Source organism: Lissotriton vulgaris, chromosome 11 (assembly GCF_964263255.1).
Source record: "Lissotriton vulgaris chromosome 11, aLisVul1.2, whole genome shotgun sequence".
Taxonomy (NCBI): Eukaryota; Metazoa; Chordata; class Amphibia; order Caudata; family Salamandridae; genus Lissotriton; species Lissotriton vulgaris.
This window is the reverse complement of record NC_141699.1, coordinates 781,578,421-781,605,682: the sequence shown is the minus strand read 5'-3', so window position 1 is coordinate 781,605,682 and position 27,262 is coordinate 781,578,421.

Genomic DNA, 27,262 nt, shown 5'->3' with positions numbered 1-27,262 from the left:
CTTCGAGCAGAACATGCTGGTCTGAAAATCAACCCGGTCATGGTTAATTCCGTGATGGGTAAGAAGCCCCAGGAAAAGGACGATTTTCCGTTCTGGCTTGCTGAGAAATTCGGCCAGCTGGAAGCTGTGTTTCCTAATACGAGTCCGGGTGATAAACACCGGATTCTTACACTGAGTTTGCCGAAAGATCTGGCTTCTGACCTTGCTGACTGTGAGACCTGGGGAAAAACTTTTGCAGCGGTCTATTCGAGGTGCTATGGCTCCCCGTCTGTGACCAATCTAGGTGGGGTCCTTAAACGTGTTCAGGACGAACACGGACCGGAGGCGGCTGTTGAATTGAGCATGCGCCTGTGTGGCTCCTTTGAAGTGGTTTGCGGTGTGATCCTTGCGAATGTCAAGGGAGATGCAGTGAACTTTCAAGTTGCTAACGCATTAGCGTTGGTTCCCGAGCCCGACCGACCCCGACAGTTAGCAAAGATTATTGTGAATGCTTACAAAATGGTGGGCCGCAATGCAAAGGAGGTTAAATCTTTTCCTGATAAGGAGAAGAAACAGCCCCAGGGTCAGACATCGGAAACTAGTGGTCAACAAAAGTCCAAGAAACAAAATTGGCCTAAAAAGCAGAATCAGGGTAAAAGCAACAACAACAACAAATACAGGTTTCTGCTCCTGCGTCTCCATTGCCTGCGCAGTCGGATCGTGTTTATGATTTGCGCGACCGCGCGATGATTAAATCGCCTGAGAGGTTTCAGGCTTCTGACCAACGCTCTCCTCGTTCCTTTCAGGACTCATCGGCTCCGTCAACCGGTGGTGGAGGGGGCGGCAGGGGCCGGGGTGGCCAGCAAGGACGTGGTCAGCCCCGCCCGCGTGCCAGTGGAGATCAGCAGGAAGGCTCTACGCCCAAGAGACCACAGTTTGCCACGAAGAAAGTCGCTGCCCTGACCGCGCATCGTTATGCCGAAGATAGTGAGAACGCGGCTTCGGAATCTGACGTGGGCTCTGACCTTGCTAGACAGCGCAGCAGAGATTACCATAGTGAGAGAGGCCCTCCGTCCACTGTTGAAGGTGACAGCGACTGACATTTATGTTGTGATAGAAACAGCAGATACGCATGTTGCTCCCCCTGAACGACTTTTTGAAATTATCCTGTTAATTGAAGGTGACATGCAGCGAACTGTAAAAGGGGTATTTTGGGAAAATCTCTCGTCTACGTATGACATTTTACTTTCGGAGGCTGACTGGCCCCCACCTTTTGTTCTCGCAGCTCCGCGAGGGGAGGAGGTAATCCTGCCCAGCTTTGCGCACACTGTGCCGAGGGTGGAAGCGCTGCATTTTGCAGAAGAGTGGGCTCTGGCGCTTGCGCCGGCTGTGTACCGCAATCAATGTGGCTGGGATAAATTGTCACCAAGCCATGAGATTCCTTTACGGTCACAGCCACAGCCTCAACCTCAATATCCCATACGGCGTGAAGCGAAAGCTTCGGTCGCAGCTATCCTTGAACAATTGGAATATCAAGGTGTAATTGAAACGTGTGTGTCACCGATGAATAACCCCCTTTTTACTGTGAACAAGCCGGACGGCTCATATCGTTTAGTTTTGGATTATAGGCATTTGAACTTGCATTGCCGTAACTGTGCAGTACAGAATACGCACGGCTCTGCGTTAGTGAATAGTCTTGAGCGTAAACGGTTCAAAACCACGCTTGACATTTCCAATGGTTTTTATGCACATAGATTAGACGGTCTAAGTTCCCAATGGACCAGTTTTACGTGCGCCGGAGTGCAAAAAATGTTTAAACGACTCCCAATGGGCTACAAGAACAGTCCTGGAGTTTTTTCCGCACGCATATTCTCTCTTTTGGAGAGCTTCGACCCAGTTGCTTGTTCGTATGTGGATGACATTTATCTCACAGACGACGATCTTTGGGAGCATCTGGGTCGAGTAAATAGCATAATTTGTAACTTTGCTGACATGGGTTACAAATTTAACTTTGCAAAGTCGCACATTGCAGAGTACACGGTGTTGTTTCTAGGTTACGAGCTTAACCATGAAGGGAAGGGTTTAGCACCCCATTTCCTGGAGAAATGCGCACATTTGTGCTCTCCGACAACACTGAAAAAATTACAATCTCTTCTGGGCTTTCTGAATTTCGGGAGGACTTACATTCCGGAATATGCCCAGCGTATCAAGCCTTTGTATGCTTTGATACAACCAAATTTTTCCAAATCATGCTGGCTGCCTGAGCATTCGGCCATTCTGCAGTTTTTGCAGGCTGATTTGCTCGCTTCTGAATACTTACAGACTCGTGATAACCAGACCAACCTGGTGATAAGAATTATCCCTGGGGCGGTGGGTTTCACGTACCTGACTTTCAATGAAGGAGATACAGTACCTATTGCTTACAAGTCACACTTGTACACTTCGGCTGAATTGCGTTTTTCCACTGTGGAGAAAGTTTTAACGGCTGTGCAGATGGCAATTCTTAAAGAACGTGCCCTGTCACAAGGAAAGCGCATGTTGGTTGTTACCCCGTCTCCTGCCTTAGAGGCGGTTACGAAAGCCAGTGTACCTAATTCCAAAGCTTTGCACCCTCGGTGGATTCAATGGGCTGCGTCCTTGACGTCCCAGGATGTCACGTTTATTTTTGACGCCACTTTACGGTCGCAGGAGTATTTACAGTATGAATTTGTTCATCCTGCTCCATTAGCAATGCGGCCGTTGGAGGATTTCCATTGCATCATTTACACTGATGGTTCGGCGCAGGTTGCGCATGGCCCTAGACATGCCTACGTTTCCGCTTGCGCCATTGTGGTCGGTGCCATGGTGAACGATGAGTTCGAGTCTAGTGTCGTGCACACGCAGACGCTTGGAGACTGCACCGCACAATTAGCAGAGCTTCGGGCTCTGATGCTTGCATTAGAATACGCGGATCCTTGTGTGACGACTTTGATCGTAAGTGATTCTTACTACTGTGTCCAGTCTTACAATGAAAACTTGTTCTTTTGGATTCAGAATTATTTTCATGACTCCAAAGGTAGCACAATAAAACATAAAACGATCTGGGTACGAGTGGCGGAACTTAAAGAGAAGCTGCCACTTGTGTTTGTGATTCATACTCTCGGTCATCAGCGCGTGGGGGTCCACGCTGTTGGCAACTCGCTTGCTGATGAAGCAGCGAAGTCAGCGGTATCAAAATACTTAGTTGCAGCAGTCACGAGGTCCAGAAGCAAAATAGATGATGACATCTTGGCAGCTATAGCTGCAACGGAGAAGGGAGGTAAATATCCTGCGGGATTCCCTTCTAAATACACATACCACTTAAGTCCCGATAAGGTTCCTTATGTGAAAATCCCTGAAGTTGGCGAGCGTTTGCTTCCCAACTCGGATCGCAGAGCTGCTTTGATTACAGCGGCACATGAAGGTGTGGCGTCTGCGCATGCGGGCGTCTCGGCCACTGTAACTCAGCTACAACAGAGATTCTGGTGGCGGGGACTGTACAAACAGACGCGTGAATATGTTCTTCAATGTGACATTTGCCAGCAGATTAAACCTTCGACTGCTGCGCGTCCGCCTCAGACACAGTTGTACATCTCGAATAAACCACTTGGATGTGTTTATTTGGATCACTGCGGTCCATTTTCTTCTGATACTGCATATAAGTACATCTTAGTAGCAGTTGATTCATGCACACGCTTTGTGTGGGTATGGCCGCATCGGAGCGCTAATTCACGTACTGTCATTAAGGATTTGCGAGTCTTTGTGGGAATTTTTGCCTGTGGTACCTTCCGTTCGGATCAGGGTCCGGCGTATGCCTCTAAGGCATATAAGGATGCTATGGTTTCGATGGGGGTCCAAGTCAAATTTTCGTGTCCCTACAGACCCGAGGGTAATAGTGTAGTAGAATGAATGAACCACGACTTAAAGCAATCTTTGACAGCTCGAGTTATAGGCACTGGCAGTAACTGGTTAGCCCACCTCATAGGCGTGCAGCGTGCGCTTAATAATCTCCCTAGAAGGTCTCTGGGTGGGCGGACCCCATACGAAATGCTCTTTGGTATCAAGATGTATGTACCTGACCTTGATGGGCCGGACTACAAGGCCCAGGCCGGGGCCTTTGACGTAGATGAACATTGCAATGTTTTACAGAATCTACAAAAGACCAGAGACAGTCTTGCAAAGGAACATTTGCCCTCCACATCGGATGATGCGTTGCAGATCCCGGTAGTTGGCTGGCTACCCCAAGTTGGAGAACTGGTTCGAGAGAAGATCGATAACAAGAAAGAGTTTGGTCCCTCATATCGAGCACCAGTTCGAGTCCTTGGAGTGAAGGGCACAAGAACAGTCATTTTACCACCACTTCCAGGTCGTAAGGAAAACAGATTTATTTCTATTGACAATGTCAAGACACACAGGGTGGCCGATTCTTCATAGCATGACACCGGCTGTATCCTGTCCTTCCATGGTGAGGCACTCTGTGCTGGCTATTACATCTGGTGCAGAACAGGAGGTGTCCCTTGAGATGCCTGCCATATCCAGTCCTTTATTAAATACTATTCCTGATACTAACATTGATGAGCTAAACTACACTTATCCTGCTGATTTATCGATGCCTGATTTACAGACCCATTTGGCAGGCCAGTCCAGATTCTCTTTTGACTCTGTTTCGGAAACTTCAAAGAAGCCCACAAACATTGCAAGATATGCCACGTTGTTTAAAAAACATTTTTTAATTCTGCCTTGGACATACATTTGGTTGATCCTATTTTCATTCTATCTTTTTATGTCAATTGGTTTTGTGTTTTATTTTTTCCGCCTGATTGATGGTCACTACGTTAAAGAAAGAACAGGAATTCGGTACCTTAATGGAACATTGGCCCCTCTTTCCTCTTCACATTCTGCGCACAGACTGAAACGAAACTTAAATACAGTTAACATTACTGCTTGGCCTGTCCTTGATGGGATTGTGTGGGATGCGGTTAGGTTTCAGATACATGGGCCTACTGAAGTGATTAATGTTCCAAATGTGCTTAGAGTAAACATGGGAGATGTGATTAAACAAAATGTACGTTCTGATGATTGGGATATTCAGGCCGTAGAAGCATTATTCTCGGATTTGAAGTATTATGCTGCCTTCGATGCTGAGGATCTGTATACAGATTCTATTAATTATGGTGATTTGTTTTGTTTTCAACACTATGGTAATCATTTTTTACATAAGACAAATTCCAGGAGGGTTGCTGTAAATTATACACAATGGGAACATTGCCCTGCTCCATTCAGTGGCAGTTCCAATACATTTCTGAAAAAATATACATATTTTACAGACTTTGATCAGTCTAATCCCGAGTCATTTTATTTTAAAATGACACAAAAGCCCATTTCCAAAGTTAGACTTACCGATACAAAATTGCTGTATTCAAAGTCCTTTTTAGACAGGTTGGCTGTAGATGGCTACGAGTTCTGGAAAGGAACAATTGACCTTAAATCGGTTTGGGGTACCAAAGATTGGCAGGTACAAGGCACTGAGGCTTTGCACCGTGCATGTCTCATCCCGAATCACATGTTGTTTTTAAATTCGACCATTTTCCAGACAACATGCTTTGGATTGGCTACTTCTAAAAAATTAAATACACCGACCATCCCCGATTTAAATGAATATACAGGTTGGGGTAATTTCACTGGTTCCTCCATTCAAGAGTTGCAAACTCTTTTACGCAATTCGTCCTTTAACATTTCCAGTTTGGATTCCAAGGGTTGGCTGGTATGGCAAAAGAGTGCTGATTCTTGCCAGCGCCGTTTTATGGGTTTGGCTGAGGGGTTCACAAAACTCAGGCCCGATCCACGTTTTGAAGAAGACTATACTGTCACGACTTATTCTGTGGGGAAGCTGTGTCAGAATTGGTTACAGCATTCCACTTTAGCTGCAGTTAAACTACATCTGTCTCAATTACATGATAATGTGGATTTGAACTATTTTATAAAAGGCCCGGCTAAAGGTAGATCTAAACGATGGCTGTATGCGATTTACAATGAAATTTGGAAAGTTAACCAGGTTGAGGCTGCTAAACGCCTAAGGGCTATTGATCAAGCTAATTTAGAAAAAGTGCTTGCAGTGGTTGATAACAGCATTAACACGCTTTCTTCCCGAATTTACACGTTGAATAATATTGTGTCTTCTGTTGTCGACATTGTACATGATGAAGTGTCCGTGTTATATCATGGTCAAAATCAATTGCGTTCTGTGTTGCAGTTTGCGTGGACACTACAGACTCTTAAGTCTGGTCGAGTGCCATGGACTTTTTTGAACATATCATCATTATTTGCCCCGTTTAATTTGACTGAAAAACAGCGCATGTTGTCAATGAGAGATGCAACATTTTCTATGTTACATATTGAAAAATTAGAATCCCTGCCATTTTCGGTGGCTGAAGTGACTGCAGCAACATGGCTTATTCATGGTGTTATAACATTACCTTTTGCTTTGTATAAATTTACAAATTGTATGAAATATATAGCCATTGGGCGATATGAACCATTAGGCAGCGCTTTCCTCCATGAGACATGGTCCTTACCATACACTTACAGATGCCTTAAGGAGGGGAATGAAGTGAATCTGAATGGTGAAGAATGTACACAGTCGCCTGACCGCTCACTTATTTGCAGACACATCCAGTTGCATGGTTCTTGTAATCAGGACAAACCTAATTTGGCCTGTGTTTTGAAAGGGACACCAGTTCCTGCAATAGTTCCCACGTTCACGTTGTTGTCCAACGGTAGTTATTTACTTTTGAATAACGAGTTTTGTTGTGGGTTAGAGGCTGGTATCGCATATGTGGTTACCGTGTCTGAAAGGGTCATTTGCTGCAAGAATGTGTTGTATCCACCCACGCATGGGAATTCAGAAGTTTTAATTTGGCCAAGAATACCAACCTTGAGAGCTGTGTTCAATGGTTTAGGCCGTATAAGAGCCCTTTTGTCTCAAAAACAGGTGGCCCTGAGCTCTGCCCGTGAAACTTATGTCCTTCACATAGCAAACACACGCACAGAAGTACAAGCGCTTTTAAGTACTGATTTGCCGTTTCATTTTTGCGAGCTGGTTCATCAAATCTTCAATGCCTCCTCCACATCCAGACTCGCTCATTTTTTTAAGATGGTTAGTAGTGGTCTCGTGACTACATTTGAAAAAGTATTTGGTATTATCCCTGCGTTCTTTCATTCTATATTCGCTAGTCTGTTTGGCGGATTTCCTGTTTTGCTGGCTTTGGCTGCAGGCGTTCTGGTGATATTTTATTTTATAAAACATGGATGCCCATCCTGCGCAAGGAAACGCACAGCCCCTACTGATGCAGTTTCGCAACCGGATGCTTGATTATTATGGATCCCTGCCGCTTGCGACCTTAAGCACAGCTTTTGGATTATCCTTCAGATTTTCCAATTTCACCTGTGTCCAGCCTGTGTTTCATTGCCTGAGCTGTGATTTCGACTGGGCCATTGATTTGTGTCTCTGTTTACCGACTTCTCCTGACGTCAACTTTGATCAGCTGATGTCCCCCGTAGTGGCTCATGAGTTGGTCTGTTCTGGCGAAAGGGTTATGGCTGTGGCAGCGATGCATGGACTAATGGGTCAGTGGGACATATTCGCAGCGGCGCATGACTTTCTGGCACAGAGCGTTCTCGAGAACCCACTGAGTTGTCCTCTGATGTTGCTAGAGGATTCGGTGTTGGAAGAGCACGTATGTTCTTTCCCATTGCTTAATTGGATGGCTGAACTGTTTTCGGATGATGACAGTGATTTCATGTTGGAGGCTGTTGCTACCTATTTTGCATATTCATTCAACGAGGAATGACTCTGAATACTTCCATCATTATGGCACGTGACTTTTTAGTAATTCTGAATGGTGCCAATTTCAATACGAACATTCGGATTTTTCATATGTTCTAGGCCTATTAATTATAGTTAGGCCTCAAGTTCGACTTTTTATATTTTATGTGGCCACTATAGGCATTCATACATATTTTTTGTATTTTTAAATTTTACATACATTACATACATTTAGCTTGGCTCAATATCATTGAACTCTGCTTTCAGGTCTTGCCTCTCATAGAGTATTGGCTTTTATATTTATGTTTTGACCGTCCTCGGATCATTGGGGGGGGTGTCATATGGTTATTAAGTTTCCATAGATTGTGTTAAGTTAGCATGTGCTTATTAAATGTTTAAACGCCATATTTTCTTTCTGCTTCGGTTTGCACACGACACCTAGTTGTTATTATAGCTTTTAACCTAGACGAAAGATGTGATTTATTTGAGAATAATATATTATTGTACTGGTATCAGTTGTGCCTGGAGCACTTGGTACAACTGTCTGCACACTGAGAACTGCACACTCTAACACAAGGTTGCAGCAGGCCTGATCCTCGCACTACGTTAGTCATAACACAAATAATGTTTGTGCCAACTTTTGGCTTTACGTGAGTTCAAGATACAGTTACAGGGAATGAGAAAATACACTTGATGCTGGACATGCTGAGAGCTGGTAGCTGTTGATGTGATCTCCTCCTACTGAGACTTTGAGGTATGGGTCCGCCCAGCTAAGAGCCCAGATGAGACCTTCTTAGATATAAAATAATATGCTAATTAGGGTGCGCGAAATATAGGTGATACAGAATTCTATAGATTTTTGCATCATAATATGTTATCACTGTTTGCTTACTATGGATTAGTAACTATGCTGCTGACTCTGATTTTTATAATATGTATGTTGATATTATACAAGATACTGCGTTTGAGAATGTTGCATTGAAAAATAAACATTTCAAACTTGCACATGTTTTCAGTGCCTCCCAGTTTTGGTTTGGAATGATAATATAACGAAAGAGTGTTCATGTGTTCCACGATACCTGAGGTATTCTAAGTTCATGTTCTGGATTGTCTAAGACATCGGAAAGTATTCACTGCCGATGAGATACTGTAGCTAGCTTGGTAAGGGGATTTCTGAAACATAGGTGAGTTGTGGGTCACCCTGACTCACCCAGGTTCTAGGTCTCTGTGCACAGTTCTGTGAGAGAACGGAAACCCTGCGACAAGACAGTTCAGATCTTAACAACTTCCGCCCCATCTCCAGCATCCCCACTCTAGCCAAACTCCTGGAAAAATGTGTCCAGTCTCAATTATGTGCTCACATTGAAAATTTACACCAATCGGGCTTTTGAAGTGGGCATAGCACTGAATCGGCTCTCACTCATGTAATGGATGACATCCTAAGAATGCTTGTCAGAAATGAATCATGCCTTCTTATCCTACTAGACCTCTCCTCAGCTTTTGACACTGTCAATCACGACAACCTACTAGATATTTTGGAGCAAAGGATGGGCCTCTCTGTACAGGTGCTGAAGTGGTTCTCGTCCTTCCTCCATCATAGATCACAAAGAGTTAAGGCTAACGATTCTTTATCGCAGCCATCCCCTGTCACCATGGGGGTTCCCCAAGGATCCTCCTTATCTCCCATTCTATTCAATTTGTTTCTGGAACCACTAGCCAATGTTCTAAACACCATGGACATTAATTTCCATATGTATGCTGACGACACCCAACTCTACCAGAAAATCTCCTCCCCAGACAACATCTCTTCACTCAACTCCACCTTACTAACTACCCAAAATTGGCTAACTATGAACCACATCCTGCTAAACACCTCCAAAACAGAATTCCTCCTCATCTCTCCCCCGAAACACACTCCTAATATTGACCTCTGGATGAACCAACTCACAGCCTTCAACTGCTCCCCACACACGATTGACTCCTCTAAATCTCTAGGAATTACACTAGACAAACATTTGAATATGAAGACCCAGATCAGTAACGTAAGCAAGGGAGTTAACCACCTTCTGAGAACTCTCAGGAATCTCAAGCCTTTTCTACCTCAAGCAGATTTCAAACAGGTGGTCCAAGCGCTTGTTCTACCGATGCTTGATTATGGCAGTTCTACACTATGCGGCCTCCCCAAATACACTTTGGCTCCTTGAAAGGCTTCATTGAATACTGCGGCCAGACTCATTACGGGCACCAAGCAAAATGCACACATCTACCCGGTCCTAAAATCTCTATACTGGCTGCCCTACGAAGCTAGAATTCAACTAAAGATCGCATGCCTAGCGCACAAGGCCATCCACTTCAAAACCCCCAATTACCTGGCGCAAAAGTTAATACTATCCGGAGGGAGTAGACCGTCGAGGAGTGCTAACTTCCTCCTCCTGGAACCCAAGAGCTTCAGCAAAAAGAAAACTTGTCAACGAGCCTTCTTGTGTTCTGCGCCAAAAATTTGGAACTCACTCCCACCGGAAATCTGGAGAATCTCCTCCAAGGCTGCATTCAAATGGGAAGCAAAACGGTTCCTCATGAACAAGTTCTTACCTTCATAAGAGGAGCGAAAATCATCTATTAGCGCATTCATCACACTTCAAGAAAGGACATCATTCTGGTTCTTTACTATTGGACTGGCTCCCCTTGGTAATTCTGTTTCTTTGCATAGCGCATTATACTCCTAGCCAAGGTCTATCTTGAGTCTTCTATGTGCACCATTGTATTGCTTTTGTATAATACCAATTTGACTCTTGTACTGTTATGTTACCTCACTCCCTCAAGTGTAAAGCGCTCTGATATCCTTCGGGATTAAGTTTGCGCTATATAAAACTTTATAAATAGATAAATAAACAGATGATGAATCATCTACAGGAGATGCGGCTCAATCTGAACTGGACAGTAGTCCACCACTGCTTTCCTCGCTGTCTTCACATGTGGGGAGTGCACTCCTTAATTAAAAGACTACAGTAAGCTCAATTGAATTAGCCTCGATTACAACACCTCAGCAGACCTTTTGAACTGCACTTTGTAGGTAATATTAATACCTCTGGGAGAAACGATCTTGGTTCTCCTTGTGCACTCCTTGTGTAACAGAGTAATATTAGTAGTCATATGATTGGGTCAGGTGTCTGCTCTTCACCGTTCTCTCATAGACTTGAACACTGACTCGAGGTGCGGGTGGTGGGACCTCTGGGGCGGGGCCTGGCAGTGCCCCCCCTCTACTGCACTTAAGAGAGGTTATCTTTTGGAGTACTGGTGGCTCCCAGAGTCACTGTTAGCCATGACCCCCAATACAGTAGCAAGTGTTAAATGTTTTGATCCATTAAGTATTGTTATTAAAGTTTGGTCGAGCTAAGTTTCAAAGTTCGACCGTGTATTGGGGTGTTTGTTTGGGGTGCTGGCGGGCCGGACTTCACAGAAATTTTTCACTAACTAGTTTATCCCCATATATCTTGATGACTAGATCTGGTACGGCACAACCCTATACTTGCCTAACCCTATACACGCCCAATTGATCGGACAAAAAGCACAATTAGTGTTTTTACAGGAAACACACCTAACCGCACTGGAAGCCACAAAACTTCACAAGAAATGGAGAGGGAAATTGTATAATACGGCTTACTCCACTTTCGCTTGGGGGGCAGCCATCTGGTTACGATCTGGAGTCCCGTTCGTATTACAACAAAAATGGATAGATAAAGAGGGCAGATATGTCCTGATCCGAGGTGCACTGGATGGGAGCCCAATAGTGCAAGGAGGTCTGTATGCCCCTAATTCAGATGAGGAACCATTTTATGCCAGACTTAGTGTGGCATTGGCCGATTGGTCAGATGTTGGCTGGATACTAGGCAGCGATCTCCATGCGGTTGCAGAAGTCTTAGATAGATCCCACCCGCCCCTAACGGGGCCCAATCAATACGCCAAATTAAAACATTACTGAATTGGGTGCAGGGTTGGACCTTAAGGGATATATGGCGTAATCACAATAAGGGAATGAGAAAATACTCATTTAACTCTGCCACACATGACCTTCACACACAAATTGATTATATACTATGCAGTTTATCGCTCTTTACACAGACTACCCGAGCTGACTATGTGGGCAAAACAATTTAATTTCATAGCGCGTTAGAGACTATATTCATGTGGGGACGTGTCCCAGCTCCAGTCCCCACATGGCGCCTTTATCCCAGCCACGTAGAGGATGGGGTATATCACACAACATGAGCATCCACCATAACCCATTATTTTACTGAAAATGCTGTCATGGCAGCTTCTACAGGACTGGAATGGGAGGCATTTAAGGTGGTAATAAGAGGCACAGCTATTAGCACCTCCTCCTGAGCCTGACAACAGATGCACAGAGACACTGAAGATAAACTGCACACACTTGAAACTGGGGCAGCCCATGAACCCATGGCAAAACCAGATCTCCAGGAGGCACGCATTAAATATGCTGAATTACTTGATCAACTACGTGTAATAGACTATCGTACTTACTTACATAAAACACATGCAGAGTCTGAGAGACCAGGTACCTTACTCGCACGGATACTTAGAATTGCAAACCCTGTGCCTATAACGGAAATCTGGTCACCCCAACATACTAAAGCTGTTACACAAATGGAAATTAAAAAAGCCTTCTATGATGAATACAGAGCACTGTATACGGCCCCACAGCGGATTGACTAATTGGAAATTAACGCATTCTTGGAAACAGTAGAACTTCCACAGGTGTCAGACGAGAACAAGACAATGTTAGCTGTTCCCATAACACTTATGGAAATAAAAGCTGTAATTAAGGACCTTCCTAAAAACAAAACCCCAGGGTTAATTGGCCTCCCTGCAGAGTTTTATATGGCCTATATACAACAATTGGCCCCACAACTACAGAAATTATATAAGGAAGCCTTCAAAATAGGCGCATTGCCCCTCTCTACAACACAAGCACTAATAACCTCTCTTCCTAAATTCGAGAGAGACCATTCTCGGTTATCTGCATATCATCCACTTTCCTTATTAAATACTGAATTTAAGATATTAAGTCAAATTCTAGTCAATCGCCTACAGCCCGTTGTCCCAAAGCTAGTACATATTGACCAGTGTGGCTTTGTCCCTGGGCGCAGCACATCTTTGAATATACGTAGACTGTGTAATATCATGTTTGCTTGGGCCACGGAGGACCCAGAGGCAGGATGCATCACATTAAACATTACCCAGGCCTTTGACACACTGAGCTGGGAGTATATGTTGGCCGCTCTACAGAAATTCAGGATCCCACAAACCTATACCCGTTGGATCCAAGTACTGTACCATCGTCCCACAGCAAGAGTTCACACAGGATCACACATCTCAGAATCATATCAAATTCAACGGGGCATGAGACAGGGCTGTCGCCTATCTCCCATATTGTTTACTCTTGCCCTTGAACCACTAGCCCACAAACTACGAGCGTCCTCAGTGGAATGGGGGATAAAAATCATTAGCGCTCATCATGCCATATCACTTTATGCGGATGGCATTATCCTATACACTAAGAGGCTTCAGAACAACTTGGATACTGTAGCACAATGTTTTACACAATTTGAACACATAGCAGGATTAGCAATTAATTATAAGAAATCCTCTGCCTTCCCCTTCGGCACTAATATGAAAGAATTGACTATACCATTTGGAAACTATGAGATAACAATAGCTCATAATACTTTCAAATACTTAGGGATCCAAATATATGGAACGAAAACCGATGTCATAGAGGGGAACCTTTTTTAAAACGATCCGTTCCCTGAGGGCCCAAATTGCTTTCTGGTAGTCACCCTCTCGGTGGCTGGACGATTAGCAATTTCTGAAATTGTTATGCCTACGCATTTACTTTATTTCTTTACAAATCTCCCAGTGGTAATCCCGAGAGTAGTATTCACAACCTTGAACACATTACTAACCACTTTAATTTGGGGGACAAGCCATAGACGCCTAAGCTTAGCAAAGCTACAACTTCCATCGGATGCCGGGGGAATGGGAGCTCCTGACTTTTATGCGTTTTGCCTAGCATCACAATTGCAATGGCTCTCACAGTGGCTGGCAGGCCGAAACCTGCAGGAAATTCCATATACGGAACGTATGCTGGCTCAAGGCACATTGAATAGAGTGCTATCCCCAAGTGGATCAATACAACATACTGCAGGAACCCTCCTCAGAACTTCACTCACATAATGGAAGCAGGCATTGAGTTATACAAATACCCTTCCTGCATATGCTTCAAATATACCACTACTAGGAATTCCGACTAATCTAGGAACACTTACTACCTGTAAATTAGAATCCTGGTTGCAGGCCGGAGTGACAACAATAGATTACTTATTTGGGGTTACTTACAAATACAGATTTTGTAACCAAGCGATGAGTCACAGAGTCATTATTAAGGACCCATGCGAGTCTGTCATGATACGTTAAGAAATACTGGCCACCTAATAGGGCAGAACCAAATACTTACAAATTGGTCCACCTAGTGTACCTCATGGGGATGGCTAGCCACATGCTGGCTGTATCTGGGCATACGCACACACCAGCCCACCCTGCTAACTGTATCTGAAAGAAACAGGTCAGTGTTTGATTCCTTACCTTAGAATATCCCCAGGCGTCAGACTGGATCCGGAAAGTTTTGCGTAGTAGTACCCCTGCATGTCGGTAGGCGTCGTCTGCGGCTCCACGTTCGTCGTCGGCGTCGTGCTCGCCGGGATGACGTCGGAGTACTTAGACGCCACCCTCGCGCCCTGGCGTCAGTTCCTCTTTTTTCCGCGCCAGCAAGTGCAGATCCGGGAAGAGCAGTACTCCTTAGTCATTTTTTCCTAACTTTTTTCGATCTGTTTTGGATCTTCTCGAATCGTTTATCGACTACGGTGCCGGTAGGGATGCCCGGGTTCAAGCCCTGTGACGACTGTAACCGACTGATGTCGGTTACTGACCCCCACCATCGGTACCTTTATTGTCTCAGGCCGACCATGATGACAAGTCGTGCCCCGACTGCCGGGCCCTGACGTCGAAAGCTAGGCGGGAGCGGTCCCGTAAGCGACTCGAGATCCCGCAGTCGGCCCGCGCCGCTCGAGGTCCAGGTCCAGGAGGAGGTCGAGGGACCGGTCGCGGGGCCACAGTCATCACAGCTCGTGAGTCGACACCACTCGTCAGGTTCAAAGTCCTCAGGTAAGTCGAGGCACAAGAAGTCGAAGAATAGGGCTGTATAAATACTAGTAGGTCGCACAGCTGGTGATAATTCCGACCCAGCCGGGCCCGTGACCATCAATGAGGAAAATATCAGAAACTGGTCTCCACACCCGATATGTGATAGACGTGAGGAGAAACCTCCAGTATCTTTGAAATGTTTCAGTCCGAGTGGTTCCTTGGTTAAGCTCTGGAACCAAAAAAAAAACCAGTGTATATTCAATCACTCTAGAGCCTCCAGTGCGACCTACTAGTATTTATACAACCCTATTAGCCCTGAGGATTCGCAAAAGCGATGAAACACGTGTCGGCTGGCTGTTTGACACAATAAAGGACCCCAATGGACAACTCTCCCTCTGGAGATTCCTAGAAACCTTCTGTTGCTTTGTTTTTTTGTATAAAATCGTGATTTGTTACTTAACAAATGTGTCACTGTTTTGAGTGCATTGGGTAACCCCGTTATTTAGACATGCCCTTTGATAGCCGTCGCCTTTTTGGCGCCGAGGCGGACAGCGCGCTGGAACGTTTTAAGGACTCCAGGGCTACGGCTAAGTCCTTGGGCCTCTGCCAAAGCCAGCAGACTTCCGCCTTTTGTCCCTTTCTTGGCCAAGGAAGGGGCGCCCCCTCATGTCCCACTAGCCACAGGCCGCAGAACCAACCTCAGCGCGGACGTGGTAACTGCCTTGGCGGTGCTGGGGGACACAGGCAAAGCCAGTCCACACCTGCCCCCGCAGCATATGCCTCAAAATCCTCCTAGTCCGAGTTTTCAGGCCCATTCAACGCCAGTGGGGGCAGGGTTCGCCATCACCTCCTCCACTGGCGCTCCATCACATTGGACAAGTGGGTGCCTCAAATCGTCCGAAGGGGCTACTCCCTCCCCTTCGAGGCGACCCTCCAGCCATGCCACTGCAGTACCAGCGCATGTCGGGGGATCACTTGCAACCTCTGCAGGAGGAAGTTTTGGCCCTCTTGGCCAAGGGGGCAGTCGAGCGCGTTCCTGGGCCAGAAGTAGGACGTGGTTGCTATTCCTACTACTTTCTGGTACCCAAGAAGGGCAAAGGGGGCCCACGCCCTATCTTGGATCTAAGGAGTGTCAACAGTTTCTTCCGGAAGGAGAAGTTCAAGATGCTGACTTTGGATCAGGTCCTAGCTGCCCTGGACCCAGAAGATTGGATGGTAGCGTTGAACTTGCAGGACGCGTATTTCCACATCTCCGTCCTGCGGTTCACGGTAGGCCACGAGCACTTTCAGTTTACCATGCTCCCCTTCGGCTTTACCAGCGCCCCACGGGTGTTCATGAAAGTGATGGCGGTGGTCCCAGCTCATCTGCCCAGATTAGGGGTTTCAGTCTTCCCCTATCTCGATGATTGGTTGTTGAAGGCGGGCTCACCCCAAACAGTCATCTCCCACCTCCAGACTACGGCCGTCCTCCTGCACTCACCGGGGTTCTCCATGAACGTGCCGAAGTCACACCTGTGATACAAAAGGGGATGATGGACGGAGCGTTTGAGCAAATCAAACACTCACCCCCAGTCAACTGATCTGGGTTTAATCCATCACCATTCTTTAGCTCACTCAGCCACCCCAGTTCAGACATGGCCATATGCAAATCATTCTGACCCTGCGCCTCATGGGAACAGTCCAGCCCGAACTGCCAAGCCATGTCTTCCCTGGACCAGAAACAAGCATCCTGGGACCGGTTTCGGATTCATAATCCTCATCAGCCAGGCTATCTTGACACCAGTGGCCAAGTGAGCAAGGGACTCACGTGTGAGCATACCCTATCATCTTAGGGCGAACAAAGCGATACAAAAGGGGATGATGGACGGAGCGTTTGAGCAAATCAAATGCTCAACCCCAGTCAACTGATCTGGGTTTAATCCATCACCATTCTTTAGCTCACTCATCCACCCCAGTTCAGACATGGCCATATGCAAATCAGTCTGACCCTGTGCCTCATGGGAACAGTCCAGCCCGAACTGCCAAGCCATATCTTCCCTGGACCGGAAACAAGCATCCTGGGACTGGTTTCGGATTCATAATCCTCATCAGCCAGGCTATCTTGAATCAAGTGGCCAAGTGAGCAAGGGACTCACATTCGAGCATACCCTGCCAACTTAGGGCCAGCAAAGCGATACAAAAGGGGATGATGGACGGAGCGTTTGAGCAAATCAAACACTCACCCCCAGTCAACTGATCTGGGCTTAATCCATCACCATTCTTTAGCTCTCTCAGCCACCCCAGTTCAGACATGTCCATATGCAAATCAGTCTGACCCTGTGCCTCATGGGAACAGTCCAGCCCGAACTGCCAAGCCATGTCTTCCCTGGACCGGAAACAAGCATCCTGGGACCGGTTTCGGATTCATAATCCTCATCAGCCAGGCTATCTTGAATCAAGTGGCCAAGTGAGCAAGGGACTCGCGTTAGAACATACCCTGCCAACTTAGGGCAAACAAAGCGATACAAAAGGGGATGATGGACGGAGCGTTTGAGCAAATCAAACACTCACCCCCAGTCAACTGATCTGGGTTTAATCCATCACCATTCTTTAGCTCACTCAGCCACCCCAGTTCAGACATGGCCATATGCAAATCAGTCTAACCCTGTGCCTCATGGCAGTTCGGGCTGGACTGTTCCCATCAGGCACAGGGTCAGACTGATTTGCATATGGCCATGTCTGAACTGGGGTGGCAGAGTGGGCTAAAGAACGGTGATGGATTAAACCCAGATCTGTTGACTGGGTGTGAGTGTTTGATTGGTTCAGATGCTCCGTCCATCACCACCCCATTTTGTACCGCGAAGTCACACCTGTGTCCCTCTCAGAGGCTCCTCTTCATAGGAGCAGTTTTAGACTCGGTGCAGTTTCGGGTTTATCCTCCCGAACAGCGGATTCAGGATATTCAGGCTCTGATTCTGCTCTTTCAGCCTTTATCCCGAGTCTCGGTCAGGTTGACGCTGCAGCTCCTGGGGCTGATGGCCTCCTGCATCCTTCTGGTGCATCACGCCCGGTGGCGGATGCGGGCTCTGCAGTGGGACCTGAAGTTTCAGTGGGCACAGCATCAGGGCAACTTGTCTGACCACGTCCGGATCTCTGAGGGCACTGCAAAACAGTTGCAGTGGTGGCTCACGAACCGTGATTGGGTCAGCGGCAGATCTCTCATCCTTCCCTGTAGGAGAGTAGGGTCTGCAATCCTATGATCACCCGGACTTTTTGCTTTTGTTTCACTGGTTTACAACTTTCTCGGGCTGTGGGCCTGCCAATCAGACCCACAGCCTAGCTGTTCTCTCGCTAAATTGATGTGTACCCTAGGTGCATTACCCAATTGGAACTGGGCCACCTTGTCAGACCCTGTAACTCAGGGCATCGGTGTACCCAGGGCCTACCAGGGCTGAAGCATGTATTATGCCACCCCTGGATGGCCATCTAAATCTGACACAACTGGCTGCGCGACAGCCGGGGCAACGTGGCGTACTCGCCCGTTGCTTTAGGTATAGTATCCCTATATCTAACCCTAAAATGGACACCCGAGTTCCTATCAGTCACTCCTATGGCAGGCCTTAACAATCCTGAAGGCAGAGTGCATGGAATCGTGTGAATTGGGCTCTGGCACGAGCCGAGCCCGGTTGCAGCTTGCGGAACCAAGACCCAATGGCTGTTCCATGATAACGCGTACCATATTAGTAACTTCGGTATCGCGTTATCAAGACATGTCGAGTAAGGTGTCATACGAATCGGGATGCTGACCCCTCACCAATGCTGGCGACGAGGTTAGCATTCCGCCCTTCTAGAGGGACACGACATGTACGTAACTGTGAACCCCGGTTAAAGTTAACTGAAGCCTCAGCTCCACAAAATGGATGCTGCCACCACAGACACGAGTCTGACCTCCTGCTGCTGGGAGTCCTTCCAGCGAGGAGAGCTTGGACAAAGGGTTTCCTGTCCGGGGCGGTGTTCGCACCATCCCAGACAGGGTTTTGTGTATCCTGGGTAGGCAGGGCTTTACAAGAAGGTGACTGCGGAGTGGCACCCCGGTGCTCACTACGCATCTGCCGGTTGGAACCAGTTCCAGGGGCGCGCAGCCCCTGACCTGGGGAAAGTCCGGCAGGGGAGAGGGGTGTAACTACCCCCCTTCCTGGTCCCACCCCTAGGGCAGGACCTAGTCATGTACCCACCCCTTTCTTTAGGATAAAGGCCGGAGCGGGGACCCTTCCAAATTAGATCATCTTTGAATCAAGAACTACTTTCTACGAAAGGACATTCAAGACTCTTCTTAAGATTTCTCCCTTGTGGCTAAGGAGTAGTCACCCTGCGTCCGCAGGCACCATCTAAGAACTCTGCGGTTTGCTGCAAGTCCTTCCTCAGGAATCCGATGACCCAGCTCGACCAGAACCGGCTTCCCTGGCACCTCTGACCTCTACCCACATCGTCAGCTCAGCTGAGATCTGTGGGTGCGACGAGACCTCGAGGGACCGGCCATCATCCAAACCTGCACGCTTTCTTAAACCAGCACGACCACCGAAGGAATCCCCTGGTGAGTGCTCCGGGGTCCGAGAAGCCCCGACCCTGAGCAGCTACAGCACCGAAGTGCAGCCTCCCAGCATCTCCACGATCTGCGTGGGGCCCTTCTGCTTCGCTGTTCAGCACGTTGTACGATCACTAGCCGCTGGCTTGTGACTCTTTTGACGACAACCGACAACCAACACTGCTGGTCTGGTTGCTCCAGACTGGCCTTTGCTCCCTTCTGCGAGAGGAGCACCCCGGACCCTCCTGGTCCACTCAAGACGCCATTTTAGGCCCACCACGTGGCCCTGAAATCTGCCAAGGCTTGTTGCCCCAATCCTGGGCCCAGCGACGCCGACAGCATCAATCTTCGTGGGACAGCTCGCACCTCCACCCTGGTCGCCGACAACGCCTCCTGGTCCGTGAGACTGCAGAGCCTAGCGTCGCCCACTCACCTAGTCGAGGTGACGATCATCCGGTGCCCTCCTGGTACCCTCTGACTACTGGCTATTAGTACGAACTTGGTCCCCTCTGCTTTCAGGTGTCATCCATCTCTGATCCAGGCTTGGATCTCTACGAACTATCTACACTGGTCGCCGGCCAGCAACTCCTTCCTTCCGGCTCCTGGCTCGTCAACGAAGACCCCCCCGACGCCTGTAAGACTTGTGCAGCCGCAGCCCTTGTGGCTAGGTAACTTCGGCATTTCGGTGCCCGCATAGCCTCCTTACTTAAGGGTCCCGAGTCCCTCGCTTCCGACTTGCCTTATCGGGTCTGCCCGAGACCACTAAACTTTCCGTGCCCTCGGGCACTTGTATTGATCGTGCACTTGAAGTATTTTCCTAAGAGTTTTGTTCTGTGCTTAGTACCCTGTCCTCATAAAGAGTACAGGGCTGTTGTGATTCTAATAAATATACTGTTTATTTTCATAACACTTGTGTGGTGTCCTTTCACTTGGTGTTCAAGGGGTATGTGATGGTATAACAGCTAGCTTAACACGCCCTCTAGAGTTTAGCCCGAAGACTGCTCGTATCCCCACTACTAGGATAGCTGGTCTAAGGTTGACTTACAACCAATCACCATAAGGGTCGTTTGGACCGATGCATAGTGGTCGCTAGAATAGTGAACACTGCATATCGGGCCAACTTCTCACATTGGTGAGCAGCGGTTGGGATTTGAGCCTGCTGTTGTTTTACCACGCGTATCCTAAGAATATCTTGTGAAAGATCGCATAAGTACTTCAGGTACATATAACTTAGCTTAGAATACTCTGAGTTCTACCGAACCAGCTGTTGTAGCTCCTCAAGGCTTAGCACACCTTGGCTACAACTCTTAGCAAGGGATCAGTAGGTAAACATATAGTGTAGGTAGGTGCATCACTTACACCACACTAGAAGCAGCGTGTCCGACAAAGGAGGAAACTCTGAGTCTCCCCTTGTGTCAGTCGACCCTCCACAGGTCACGTCCAGATATGCTGCACTTAGCTTCCAAGAGATGCGACAACTCTGTACATCTCGGAAGTTAAAACAGGGTTCAAACCCTACAACTCCGTTTCTGATTGGTCTCTTGGAGACTTATGATGCTAGGAGGGCGGGTAACACCGACCCTTCTCATCCAGAAGAGAGTATGCCCCCCCTCGAGGGAACCGCAGGTGACCCTGACCTTATCCATCTCTCCGCTGAAGGTGAAGAGGAGGATGAGGATCTGGAGACATCTGGGGACGAGGCACACAAAGGTCCAGTAATGGTTAGCCAGCTAACTAGGGACAACTTAAGCCGGCACGAGAATGGTACTAGGAGACCCCTGGGGCCCCTCTCAGGCCAGCTTAACATTGGGAGTGGACGAGTTAGGTCTCTGTCGAGAGGCTCTAACAGACCCGCTCGAACCAATGGCTCTCGAGGCTCTTCTCGAAGAGGGATGACATCCCCTCAGAGGAGAGTGTACGAAGCTAAGGAGCGGGAAGTCAATCTGCGGATCGAAAGGGAAGAACTTGCCCTAGCCAAAGAAAGACTCGCCTTCGCTAGAGAGCAAGAATTGAGTGGGACAATTCCCACTGGTGGCAGCATTCCCCCACGGGAAAACAGGAGTTTAGACACTAGGCACCTGAGTAAGATAGTGCCCCCCTTTAAGCAAGGGGACGACATCCACAAATGGATTACTGCTTTGGAGCGGGCCTGCACTGTACAGTGCGTCCCCCAGAGTCAGTGGGCAGCTATCTTGTGGCTCTCCTTTGAAGGTAAAGGTAGAGATAAGCTCCTCACTACTAGAGTCGAGGATGCTAACAATTACCAGGTCCTGAAGAACACACTGATTGATGGGTTCGGCCTAATCACTGAGCGAGACAGGTTGCTGTTCAGGGATACCCAGAAAACTCAGTCTCAGGACTGGTCTGATTTCGTTGATTGTGCCACTAAGGCTTTGGAGGGCTGGTTGCTGGGCAGTAAGGTTACTGATTACACAGGATTGTATAATTTGATCATGCGAGAACAGATTTTAAACAATTGTCAGAACCAGTTGTTGCATCAGCACCTTGTCGACTCGAATCTGACCTCTCCCCATGAATTGGGAAAGAAGGCAGACAGATGGGTCAGAACAAGGGTTAAGCAAAACCAGGGCCAGAACCAGGGTGGTCAGAAGAAAGCAGGCCAGAAGGGTAAAGATTCGAAAGGGGAACAAACTGACCAGAAGTCTTCGACAGGTCCCCAACAACCCAAAGAGGGGGGGGTCAGGCTTCCCAGAAAAAGAAGAATCAAGAAGGCCAATCGAAAAGGTGGTGCCAACACTGTAAAAGTAAAACTCACTGGCTTAGTGAGTGCACCAAGAAAGGGGGGCAGACTCCTGCTACTGCAGCCCCTAAGGCACCTGTGCCCCCTAGTACAGCCAGCAGTAGTAGTTCGCCTCCCAAGGGACTAGTTGGGTTAACCTTGGGTTCTGAGGGGTGTGACAACTTAGTTGGCACACTCACTCAGGCTGTCCTTCTCTGTACAGGGGATGTGGATATATCCCCTGATGTCAGTCCCAATACTTTGGGCAAATACCGACAGACGCCTTTAATCAATGGAAGAATGGCTCAGGCCTATAGGGACACTTGTGCCAGTGTCACCATGGTGACGCCTAACTTTGTGGACCCTGGACAGATCATGCCGGGTACAGATTTCCTGGTGACCAATGCCAGCAACGTCACTACCAGTCATAGCATGGCGATTGTTAATTTCTCCTGGGGAGGGGTAAATGGCCAGAAAAAGGTTGTTGTTAGTTCAGACCTCCCAGTGGATTGTTTGTTGGGCAATGATTTGGAGTCATCACAATGGTCAGAAGTGGAGCACCGGACTCACATGGAGATGTTAGGCTTGCCAGCACATGTGCTTGCTGTGACTAGGTCACAGGTCAGACGATGCCCCACTGAACAGGTGCTGGATCCTGGAACAACGGACCAGACACCTCCCAGGAAGAAGAGCAGTCGGGTTAAGGCAGCGCCTTCCCCCTTGTCCCAGGTCGAGGATCAAGTCTCAGAGGAGGCTGACCTCCAGGAATTGCGGGAAACTGAACCTAAAGAACTCGAACTTGATCAAGTTGAGTATCTGGGCTCAGGGGGACCCACACGAGAAGACCTGGGGAAGGACCAGTTAGACTGCCCTTCTCTTGAACCCCTCAGACAGCAGGCTGCTGCTGAGGCTGCTGGGAACGCCACAGGTACCCACAAGGTATACTGGGAGGATGGACTCCTGTACACTGAGGCAACAGACCCCAAGCCTGGCATGACCAGGAGGCTGGTTATCCCCTTGACTCAGCGTGGTTTCCTTCTTACCTTGGCCCACGAGATTCCCTTAGCAGGACACTTAGGCCAGACGAAGACGTGGGACAGGCTTGTCTCGCACTTTCACTGGCCTCACATGAACGAGGATACCAAGGAGTTTTGTCGCTCCTGTGTCACTTGCCAAGCCAGTGGTAAGTCAGGTGGCACAACAAAGGCCCCCCTTATACCAATGCCTGTGGTGGGGGTGCCCTTTGAACGTGTGGGGATTGACATTGTCGGTCCAATGGAACCCCCAACAGCATCAGGGCACAAGTTTATACTGGTGGTAGTGGTTCATGCCACCAGGTATCCTGAAGCTATTCCCCTTAGGACCACTACAGCCCCTGTGGTGGCAAGAGCCCTAGTTGGAGTATTCTCCAGAGTGGGCTTCCCTAAGGAGGTCGTCTCTGACAGAGGTGCAAACTTCATGTCGAGTACTTGACTGCTATGTGGAAGGAATGTGGTGTCAACTACAAGTTCACAACACCCTATCATCCACAATGCAATGGGCTTGTTGAGCTGTTCAACAGGACCCTGAAAGGGATGATTCATGGACTACCTGAAAAGCTCCGGCGTAGATGGGACGTCCTGATTCCCTGCCTTTTGTTCGCTTATAGAGAAGTCCCACAGAAGGGGGTTGGCTACAGCCAGTTTGAACTTTTGTACGGGCATCCTGTAAGAGGACCCCTGTGTTTGGTGAAGGAAGGATGGGAGAGGCCTCTCAAAAAGCCTGCAACCAGCATAGTGGACTATGTGCTTGGCCTCCGCTCCCGGATGGCTGAGTACATGGAGAAGGCATCCGAAAACCTTAAGGCCAGCCAAGAACTCCAAAAAGCTTGGCATGACCAAAAGGCTGGCTTGACTGTTTATCAGCCCGGACAGAAGGTGTGGGTGTTGGAGCCAGTGGCCCCAGCAGCACTCAAGGACAAATGGTCCGGGCCCTACACCATCCTGGAGAAAAAGGGAGAGGTCACCTACCTGGTGGACCTTGGAACTCCCAGGAGCCCCCATCGGGTGCTCCATGTCAACAGGCTCAAGGCATATGTCGACAGGAAGGACATGAGCTTGCTCATGGCCATAGATGAGGGACAGGAGGAAGAGAGTGACCCTCTCCCAGACCTGCTCACTCAGAATCCTGACGATGGATCAGTAGATGGTGTTGTCTTTTGTGGCAGCCTCTCCGAACATCAACAGGAGGATTGTAAACAGGTTCTTCAATCCTTCCAGCATATGTTCTCTCTAACACCCAGTCAGACCAATTGGTGTACCCATGAGGTTGACACTGGTGACAGCTTGCCCGTCAAGAGTAAAATCTACAGGCAGCCCGATCACGTTAGAGACTGCATCAAGACTGAAGTGCAGAAAATGTTGGAGTTGGGAGTCATTGAACCCTCGGATAGCCCTTGGGCTAGTGCCGTAGTTCTAGTGCCGAAACCTCACACCCCGGGTGGTAAGAAAGAGATGAGGTTCTGCGTAGACTACAGGGGTCTCAATGCAGTCACTAAGACTGATGCCCACCCAATACCAAGGGCAGATGAGCTTATAGATAGATTGGCTTCCGCCAACTACTTAAGTACGTTTGACCTGACTGCTGGGTATTGGCAAATCAGGTTAGCTGAGGACGCCAAGCCCAAGACCGCATTTTCGACCCCTGGTGGGCATTACCAGTTCGTGGTGATGCCCTTTGGTTTGAAAAATGCACCTGCCACCTTCCAGCGGTTGGTGAATCACGTTCTCACTGGGCTGGATGACTTCTGTGCGGCGTATCTTGACGATATTGCTGTCTTTAGCTCCACCTGGGAGGATCACCTGGTCCACCTGCGGAAAGTGTTAGAGGCTCTGCAAGCAGCAGGTCTCACTATCAAGGCTACCAAGTGCCAGATAGGGCAGACACAGGTTGTATACTTGGGCCACCTTGTCGGTGGAGGCCAAGTTCAACCACTGGAGAGCAAAATACAGTCAATCAGGGACTGGGCTCCTCCAACCACCCAGACTCAGGTTCGAGCTTTCTTGGGCCTGACTGGTTACTACCGAAAGTTTGTCAGAAATTACGGATCGATTGTGACCCCGCTTAATGAACTGACAAGTAAGAAAATGCCAAAAAAGGTTCAGTGGACAGCGAGCTGTCAAAAAGCATTCGATGACCTAAAACAGGCCATGTGCACGGCACCTATCCTCAAGAGTCCAGACTACTCCAAACCATTCATTGTCCAAACAGATGCTTCTGAGTTGGGTGTGGGAGCTGTTCTATCTCAACTGAATTTTGATGGTAATGACCAGCCCATTGCTTTTATAAGCAGACGGCTGACCCCCAGAGAGAAAAATTGGTCGGCTATAGAGAGGGAGGCCTCCGCTGTGGTGTGGGCCCTGAAGAAACTGAGGCCATACTTGTTTGGCACTCATTTCAAGATTCAGACCGACCATAAGCCCCTCCTATGGCTAAATCAGATGAAGGGTGAAAACCCCAAACTGCTTAGGTGGTTCATTTCCCTACAGGGGATGGACTTCACAGTGGAGCATAGACCTGGCACTGATCATGGCAATGCAGATGGGCTCTCCAGGTATTTCCACTTAGAACAAGAAGACTCACCTGGTCAAGGTTAGTTTATTGTCCCAACGTTTGGGGGGGGTCATGTAGGAGAGTAGGGTCTGCAATCCTATGATCAGCCAGACTTTTTGCTTTTGTTTCACTGGTTTACGACTTTCTCGGGCTGTGGGCCTGCCAATCAGACCCACAGCCTAGCTGTTCTCTCGCTAAATTGATGTGTACCCTAGGTGCATTACCCAATTGGAACTAGGCCACCTTGTCAGACCCTGTAACTCAGGGCATCGGTGTACCCAGGGCCTACCAGGGGCTGAAGCATGTATTATGCCACCCCTGGATGGCCATCTAAATCTGACACAACTGGCTGCGCGACAGCCGGGGCAATGTGGCGTACTCGCCCGTTGCTTTAGGTATAGTATCCCTATATCTAACCCTAAAATGGACACCCGAGTTCCTATCAGTCACTCCTATGGCAGGCCTTGACAATCCTGAAGGCAGAGTGCCTGGAATCGTGTGAATTGGGCTCTGGCACGAGCCGAGCCCGGTTGCAGCTTGCGGAACCAAGACCCAATGGCTGTTCCATGATAATGCGTACCATATTAGTAACTTCGGTATCGCGTTATCAAGACATGTCGAGTAAGGTGTCATACGAATCGGGATGCTGACCCCTCACCAATGCTGGCGACGAGGTTAGCTTTCCACCCTTCTAGAGGGACACGACATGTACGTAACTGTGAACCCCGGTTAAAGTTAACTGAAGCCTCAGCTCCACAAAATGGATGCTGCCACCACAGACATGAGTCTGACCTCCTGCTGCTGGGAGTCCTTCCAGCGAGGAGAGCTTGGACAAAGGGTTTCCTGTCCGGGGCGGTGTTCGCACCATCCCAGACAGGGTTTTGTGTATCCTGGGTAGGCAGGGCTTTACAAGAAGGTGACTGCGGAGTGGCACCCCGGTACTCACTACGCATCTGCCAGTTAGAACCAGTTCCAGGGGCACGCAGCCCCTGACCTGGGGAAAGTCCGGCAGGGGAGAGGGGTGTAACTACCCCCCTTCCTGGTCCCACCCCTAGGGCAGGACCTAGTCATGTATCCACCCCTTTCTTTAGGATAAAGGCCGGAGCGGGGACCCTTCCAAATTAGATCATCTTTGAATCAAGAACTACTTTCTACGAAAGGACATTCAAGACTCTTCTTAAGATTTCTCCCTTGTGGCTAAGGAGTAGTCACCCTGCGTCCGCAGGCACCATCTAAGAACTCTGCGGTTTGCTGCAAGTCCTTCCTCAGGAATCCGATGACCCAGCTCGACCAGAACCGGCTTCCCTGGCACCTCTGACCTCTA